The sequence below is a fragment of the Xenopus laevis genome, chromosome 5L, assembly GCF_017654675.1.
Source record: "Xenopus laevis strain J_2021 chromosome 5L, Xenopus_laevis_v10.1, whole genome shotgun sequence".
NCBI lineage: Eukaryota > Metazoa > Chordata > Amphibia > Anura > Pipidae > Xenopus > Xenopus laevis.
Window position 1 is genome coordinate 121057827 of NC_054379.1, and position 8585 is coordinate 121066411.

Consider the following 8585-nt stretch of genomic DNA (forward strand, 5'->3'; position numbering starts at 1 on the left):
GCAGGTGGTGGGGGAAGATCTAGTCCACAGATTGAAACCAAGCCTCAGGAGACTTTTACTCCAAGTAATGCTGTAAACAAGTAAACAAGTTAGGGACCACCATATGGGCTTTACCTTGATGTGATATGATGGCTTATCAACTTTATGATCATAACTTTGTAACAAAAAAAACTGTTTTTCTTTTTTAAATACATGCACTTGCATATTCATTAAATCATTTATACAGGGGATTATTGTACTTAAATATGTTTTTATATGGCCTTAGGAGTGCACCTACAACCCTCCTTTTTTGTACATTATTTTATACCACCTTGGTGGAACCCATAGTGTAAGTCAATGGAAAAAATGTAGGTGGTACGAAAATGGTGGAGGAAGTATCATTGTAAATCACCATTTTTTTCACATTACCCATTGATTTTTACATTGGAATTGTACAACAACTACACCTAAAATCATCAGAATACAGTGTGATTAATATGGTGGATTGTATGCATTGTTTTTTCCTTCTGTATTATCACACAATTCAACTAGTTTGGATACAGTGATTCCCCTGCAAATTGTGAGCAATTTACCTACCTGGGAATCCACTTTCATGATTTCAAGCACTCAATGTAGACACATTAATGCATTGGACCCAGAATAAATTAAAAATGTGGGATTCACGGTGTTCCCGGCAGCTAGAATACAATTGAAAATGTTGATACTGCCTAATTGGCTATATGCACTCCCATGTTTCTATCCCAAAAAGGATATTTACAGGTGTGAATAGCCTTTATTAGCAAGTTTATATGGGGTCCTTCAAGGCAGCAGCTGCTTCACCATGCCAATGAGACCTAGGGAAGGAGGCAGTAAGGCACTCCCAGACCCACAACACAGCTTACACATATTTCACCAATGATGCACCAATATATGTCTCCTACACTCTACAAGCTTTGGGTCCCCATAGCTGAAAACCCAAACACAGTCTGGTCAGCCATCCAGGTCAAAAAGTTCTGCAAACTCATAACACCAAAAGCCTTGTTCCTAGCTAGGAGGTTGCTTATACTACATTGGAAGGACCCAGCACCTCCACCATTCCTGGAGTGGAGGAGAACAACGGCAGACATGGCAACAAAGACAAAAGCAGACACACAACTTTGGCACCACTGGAATGACCACTTGGACTCAAGTGCCCAAACCGAACCGGAAGAGCCACACTAGCTTTGCATAAATAAGATGCAAAAGGGTTGGCCCTACATACCTCATGTTAACCTCAATGGCAATTATTAGTCTCACCCAGAGAGCCCAGTAAGATGTAGTCTAGGGTTAGGTGATGGCTGCTCTGTATGTCTGTATTCTGATACATACTAAGCTCAGACTGTTTTATGTCCATGTTTTTGCCTTTTTTCTATATGATGAATACTTCTGTTACCATCTTAATTCCTAATGAGCAAAAAAAAAAAAAAGGCAATTTTGCTTAGCAGACAAAAAGCCCCCTGTGTTTTTGCCTTAAATGTATCTAATGCATTATAAGACAGTTGTTTTCAAACAATATTTAGCTTTTCTTTGTCATTGCCAGGCACTTATCATGCAGCCCACTGATAGTTCTAGCCTTTATAACATTCTGCAGGTAATGAACCCTTATGCAATTCTCACGCAGCTGCCTTAATGCAGTGGGGACTGTGTAAATCTTTTATTAATAAAATTTCACAAATCTATTTAGTCATTCACTTATTTTAGTTAGTATTTGTCTGAATGCTCTTCCACAGTACATAAACCTGCCTCTGCAATATGTTTTCCTAGGGGAACAAATATGGCAGAAAATAAGTATAAAATTAGACAATGCAGTTAAAGTGGTTTATACATACATCCCCAGTATGCAATGTCTTTTAAGTAGCAATATAGAAAAACAAAAAGACCCTCTACTCAATTTTCTCACCAACTACATACTGGATTCAACCTCCTCTTCGGTGAACAAGTCTCACAAACGGCAAACCACTCTAGATTAGTCCACTTATGGCCCTGAATATTGTCTCACTTAGGGGCGATTCATCAAGGGTCGAATATCGAGGGTTAATTAACCCTCGATATTTGACTAGGAATTGAAATCCTTCGACTTCGAATATCGAAGTCGAAGGATTTAGCGCAAATTCTTCGATCGTACGAATCAAATTAATTTTAGGGCCCCCAACATATCCAGTGTTTGTCCTGTTTTACCAATATATGTTCAAATTGCTCATCAATGAGAGCCTCATGGGGCCCCCTGTACCTCCTGGGCCCCCTGTACCTCCTGGGCCCCCCTGCAGTCGCAGGGTCTGCTTCCTCTGTAGTTACGCCCCTACCAATCTCTAGGCTCCAAACACCAACCAATTAAGCTTTATCAAATCTACTCTGAAGAAAATTAAACATATCCAGCAAGGTTTTCTCATCATCGGGGGCAACTTAAATATATGTGCAGATAACAATCTAGACTCTAACAATTCCCACCGGATAAAAGCTCCTTCCTTGAAAAAAACTCTGCATCTGGAGCAATTGTATGATGTATGGAGGGTTTTTAATGCCAACGACAGGGACTTCTCTTTTTATTCCAATGTCCACAAATCTTGGTCCAGGATAGACTACCTACTTACAGATAGACTCCTTCTACAAAAAGTTAAAAGCTCAAAGATTCACAACATCACCTGGTCTGATCACGCACCTGTCACCATGTGCATCTCTTTAGGGGGACCAGGCCCTGACAAACCTGCCTGGAGATTGAACTCTTCATTACTATATTCTACTCAAAACAAACAAGTGATCAATGATGCTATAATAGAATTCTTTAACCTAAATGACAATGGAGAGGTTGGAGTTGCTACATTGTGGGCTTCCCACAAAGCCAATATCAGAGGTTTATTAATAAAACTAGGGGCTCAGAGAAAGCGCAAACAATCAGAGGCTATAAACGCCCTTTTAAAGGAAATTGAAACATTAGAAAAAATATCGAAAAAATCCCATGTTTCACAAAATCATCCTTCCCTATATACATTAAGACAAGATCTTAAATTGCTCCTTCAAGGGGAACACAAACTATTAATCAAGAGATCAAAATTATCCTACTATTCTCAAGGAAACAAAGCCAGCAAAAAATTGGCAAATATAATTAAGCAGAAACAAGCCAAGACGAATATTAGTATGATTATCCACCCCATCTCCAAAAAACTCACATATAATCCCAAAGAAATAGTTGATGCATTTAGCGACTACTATGGGTCTTTGTACAATCTTAACACTGACCCAAATACAATTCCACCATTACCTGATACAATATCAGCTTTTTTAAACTCCATTTCTCTTCCCCAGATATCCTCCACCGATCTTGATAATAGGACATGAACAGGTCGGATTCACCAAAGGGAGACAATCTTCAGATGGGACAAGAAGATTCATCAACATTCTTCGATTCACGGAATTAAGTAAAATGCCCTCTCTGTATCTCTCCTTAGATGCAGAGAAGGCATTTGATAGGGTCCATTGGGGATTCCTTAGGGAAACACTCTGCAGATTTGGGTTCAGTGGCAATATCGTATCAGGAATTATGGCACTATATTTGCAACCATCTGCCACAGTAGTCTCATCAGGGTTCAGTTCAAAACCTTTTTCCATCACAAACGGAACACGACAGGGGTGCCCCCTCTCCCCTCTCATCTTCACACTTATTATGGAGACATTAGCAATCAAAATAAAATCTAACCCTGATATAAAAGGCATACCCTGCCCTGATGCCACACATAAAATAGGATTATTTGCAGACGATACAATTTTGGCAATTACAGACCCCTTGAAATCCCTTCCCCACTTAATTAACGACTTGGAGGCATTCTCTCAGGCCTCTTATTATAAAATTAATCAGTCCAAATCCTTTATTCTAGGATCTAATATATCACCTTCCTTAAAACACCTTATAAAAGAGAAATTCCCATTTCCCTGGGCAACAGACACAATACAATATTTAGGTTTAAAACTATCCAACCAATCCAAAAATGTATTCAAACTAAATTATCTCCCTCTTCTTCATAACATCAAACTGGAATTACAAGATATGGCCAAACACCAACTTTCCTGGGCGGGCAGATTAGCCGCTTTCAAAATGTTCTCTCTCCCTAAAATAACTTACCTATTTCGGACGTTGAACATTCCCCTCAGCAACAAATATTTATCAGATCTTCAAACAATAGTTTCCTCTTTTCTATGGAAAAATTCCTAACATAGAATAGCCTTGAAAACTATACTTATCCCTAAAAAGTATGGAGGTTTAGGTGTGCCTTGCCTTCTTAACAGTCCCAATTCTAGTAATACAACTAATGATGCATGGTTCACACATGATGAAATTCAAAAGAGACTAGAACATGTTAAGATTAACAAAGGTCCAGGGCCAGATGGTATTCATCCCAGGGTAATTAGCGAGCTTAGCTCTGTGATTGCCAAACCTCTTTACTTGATTTTTCAGGATTCATTGAGATCTGGCATAGTGCGAGAGACTGGCGAATTGCTAATGTGGTGCCTCTATTTAAAAAAGGATCCCGTTCTCAGCCTCAAAACTATAGGCCAGTTAGTCTGACGTCAGTGGTAGGAAAGCTTTTCGAAGGGTTAATAAAGGATAAGATACTGGACTTCATAGCAAATCATAATACTATGAGTTTGTGCCAGCATGGTTTTATGCATAATAGATCTTGCCAGACTAACTTAATTTCTTTTTATGAGAATGTAAGTAGAGACCTCGATTCTGGGATGGCATTGGATGTGATTTACTTAGACTTTGCTAAAGCATTTGATACAGTGCCACACAAAAGGTTACTGGTTAAATTAAGGAATGTTGGCCTGGAACATAGTATTTGTACCTGGATAGAGAACTGGCTAAAAGATAGACTACAAAGAGTGGTGGTAAATGGAACATTTTCTAATTGGACCAGTGTTGTTAGTGGAGTACCGCAGGGCTCTGTACTAGGTCCCTTGCTTTTCAACTTGTTTATTAATGACCTGGAGGTGGGCATTGAAAGTACTGTTTCTATTTTTGCAGATGATACTAAATTGTGCAGAACTATAGGTTCCATGCAGGATGCTGCCACTTTGCAGATTTATTTGTCTAAACTGGAAAACTGGGCAGCAAACTGGAAAATGAGGTTCAATGTTGATAAATGCAAGGTTATGCACTTTGGCAAAAATAATATAAATGCAAGTTATACACTAAATGGCAGTGTGTTGGGAGTTTCCTTAAATGAGAAGGATCTAGGGGTCTTTGTAGATAACACGTTATCTAATTCTGGGCAGTGTCATTCTGTGGCTACTAAAGTAAATAAAGTTCTGTCTTGCATAAAAAAGGGCATTAACTCAAGGGATGAAAACATAATTATGCCTCTTTATAGGTCCCTGGTAAGGCCTCATCTGGAGTATGCAGTTCAGTTTTGGACTCCAGTCCTTAAGAGGGATATAAATGAGCTGGAGAGAGTGCAGAGACGTGCAACTAAATTGGTTAGAGGGACGGAAGACTTAAATTATGAGGGTAGACTGTCAAGGTTGGGGTTGTTTTCTCTGGAAAAAAGGCGCTTGCGAGGGGACATGATTACACTTTACAAGTACATTAGAGGACATTATAGACAAATGGCAGGGGACCTTTTTACCCATAAAGTGGATCACCGTACCAGAGGCCACCTCTTTAGACTAGAAGAAAAGAACTTTCATTTGAAGCAATGTAGGGGGTTCTTCACAGTCAGGACAGTGAGGTTGTGGAATGCACTGCCGGGTGATGTTGTGATGGCTGATTCAGTTAATGCCTTTAAGAATGGCTTGGATGATTTTTTGGACAGACATCATATCAAAGGCTATTCTGATGCTAAGCTCTATAGTTATTATAGGTATGGGTATATAGAATTTAATTAAAAGTAGGGATGGGTGTATGTATGGATGCTGGGTTTTCATTTGGAGGGGTTGAACTTGATGGACTTTGTCTTTTTTCAACCCAATTTAACTATGTAACTATGTAACTATTATACCACGCTAGCAATTTAGAGATATCTAAATATTGGTGGCAAGACTCTAATAGACCAATCTGGGCAAATATGGAAGCAAAAATCCTGAACTCAGATCCAAAATACTTCTTGATAGCTTGGAAGCTAAATAACAAAGTTAAAGTACCATGATACCCCACTTTACAAGCCACAATTAAAGCTTGGCAATTTGCAACTTCACTTCCCACACAAAATTCCCCAACTTCTCCACTACAATTCCCACTCCTCAGCATTCCATTTCTAGTAGACAACATAAATATTAAGAATTTGGTCCTGGCAGGTATCCTAAATATCCAACAATTGTGTTCGCCTACAGGTGTTCTCAGTTTTCAACAGATCAAAGATATTTTCAACATTCCTAACTCTGAATTTCACACCTATCTTCAATTGAGGCACTTTATCAGCAGCTCCCCCTCCCCAAAGATCTCCTGGCCTGAATCTTTGCTCTCCCTCTTCGAAAAAGGTCGCCTAACAAACAAAGGAATCTCAACTTGTTATAGTCACCTCACACAACACTACCACCCAAACTTACTCAAACTATAGAATCTTGGGCAGTAGCATTAAACTACAAACTAACTATGGTAAAGTGGCAGAAGGCCACGGAACATATTTCCAAATACTCTAAATGTTCCTCCCATTGGGAAACACTCCACAAGATTTTCCTACATTGGTATTACACCCCAGATAAATTATATAAATTTCATAAAGGAAATTCAGAAAACTGTTGGAGGCACTGTGGAGAAGTAGGAAATTTACTTCACATAATGTGGCAATGCCCACTAATCAAACCAGTTTGGGCACAGTTGTTTTCTGAAATATCAAATTACATGGGTTGGACAATCCACCCCTCCCCCCAACTAGCTTTACTCCATATCGACCTACATCTAATCCCACACATCCACAGACTATATGTTACCCACATACTGTGTGCCGCAAGGCATTCTATAGTTTCCAATTGTTCACCACCTAACACAGAACACATCCTATTTCAAGCCTCTCTCAATTTAGATATGGAAAAAAGATTGAGAGGCATAAATATCTGATTACCCTGGGGTTTCTACTTAGCTATTTATACAATATTTGTTGTTCGGTTGTTACATATGTCAATGTAGCGTCCTGATTTTCGTCCATTCTCTACACAATTTTGCCTTTTCTCCGAATAGGAGCATGTGTCTCCATATTTTCGGAGGATTTGGGAGCCTTGTTATTCCAAGTAGTTGTTATTCTATTCTGTTACTCTGAGCTCTTGTTTGAAGTTCAAAGTATGTGTTAATATGGAACTGGCAAACCACCGAACTTTCTGTAACTGCTTAAAAATGTAATGATACCATAATTACTTCTGAAACACTGTATTCTTATCGAAGGTTTGCATTTCTTGCTTTTATGAAAATCTTCAATAAAACTTAAGTTTAAAAAAAAAAAACAAAAAGACAAAAAAGGAATGAGGGCACTTCAATATGGCTGAAAAGTATAAAGGGAAAGAGTGCAGAGGGTCTCAAACTTTAGATCATTGTCCTTAATTAAAAAATTAAAAATGTTTTATTTGACTATTTCTTTAAATGGGTCGTAATTTCCTAGTTTTAGAACTTGCATGAAAACAGATCACATTTTAGGTCACAAAAACAGTGAAAATTGAAAAGGGTTAATAAACTTTTAATGCACCACAGTATACTGCAGTACATAAAGTCTTAGGCTAATGGGGAGGTTTTGTCGTCTGTGATAAATTTGTGTGAGAAGTATTTTTGGTAGATTTGTTGTCCACGGTAGAGCAGATTTATTGTGAGCCATAACCAATGTTGCCTTTATTTCCTTCTTGGCTATGTGTGCAAAAAAAATATTTTGCGCCCTCATTTTAAACTTTAGTGCACATTTTTAAAAACTGCATGCGCATGTCAGAATAAATGCTAAATTTTGTGTTTTCACACAATATTCTTTGGGCGCACCACAATTTGTCATGTGCACGAAGGACAGTTTAGAGGGAACATTGGCCAAGAGATTTATGGTTTTATGACTGACCCAACCTAGTAAAAGCCCATTGGTTACTGTAGAGCAGTGCTGTCCAATTTATATGGTACAGAGGGCCGGAATTTTTCTAATATACATGGTGGAGGGCCGGTAATGGAAGTCAGTGTTAGCCACTCCCTGTTTTTAGACCACACCCACTTTAAACCACACCCATGTTACCGCAAGACCATGTCCACATTAATAGCACACCAACAAAACAGATGGTTGGTGCTCACTGCAGGGATCAGGGCCGGAACTAGGAGTAGGCAGACTAGGCGGCTGTCTAGGAGGCCATAATTGAGGGGCGCACTTTAAATGGGGTTTTGGGTTTTTTTTAAAAAAAATTTAAAGCGTTTATTTAATAATTTGTTTCAGTAATCATTGTCAGTCAGGTGGAATCCCCCTCCTACACCTTCTCCCTCTTGCCAGCTCCTTCTGTGCATTGCGGCAGTGCAGCGCGATGTGCGTATACCGTCAATGACGTCACTGATGCGGTTGGGTGACAGAGAGAGGCAGAGAGCTGGCGGCCTGCTTGGTGTGGCTCTCGCTGCTCTC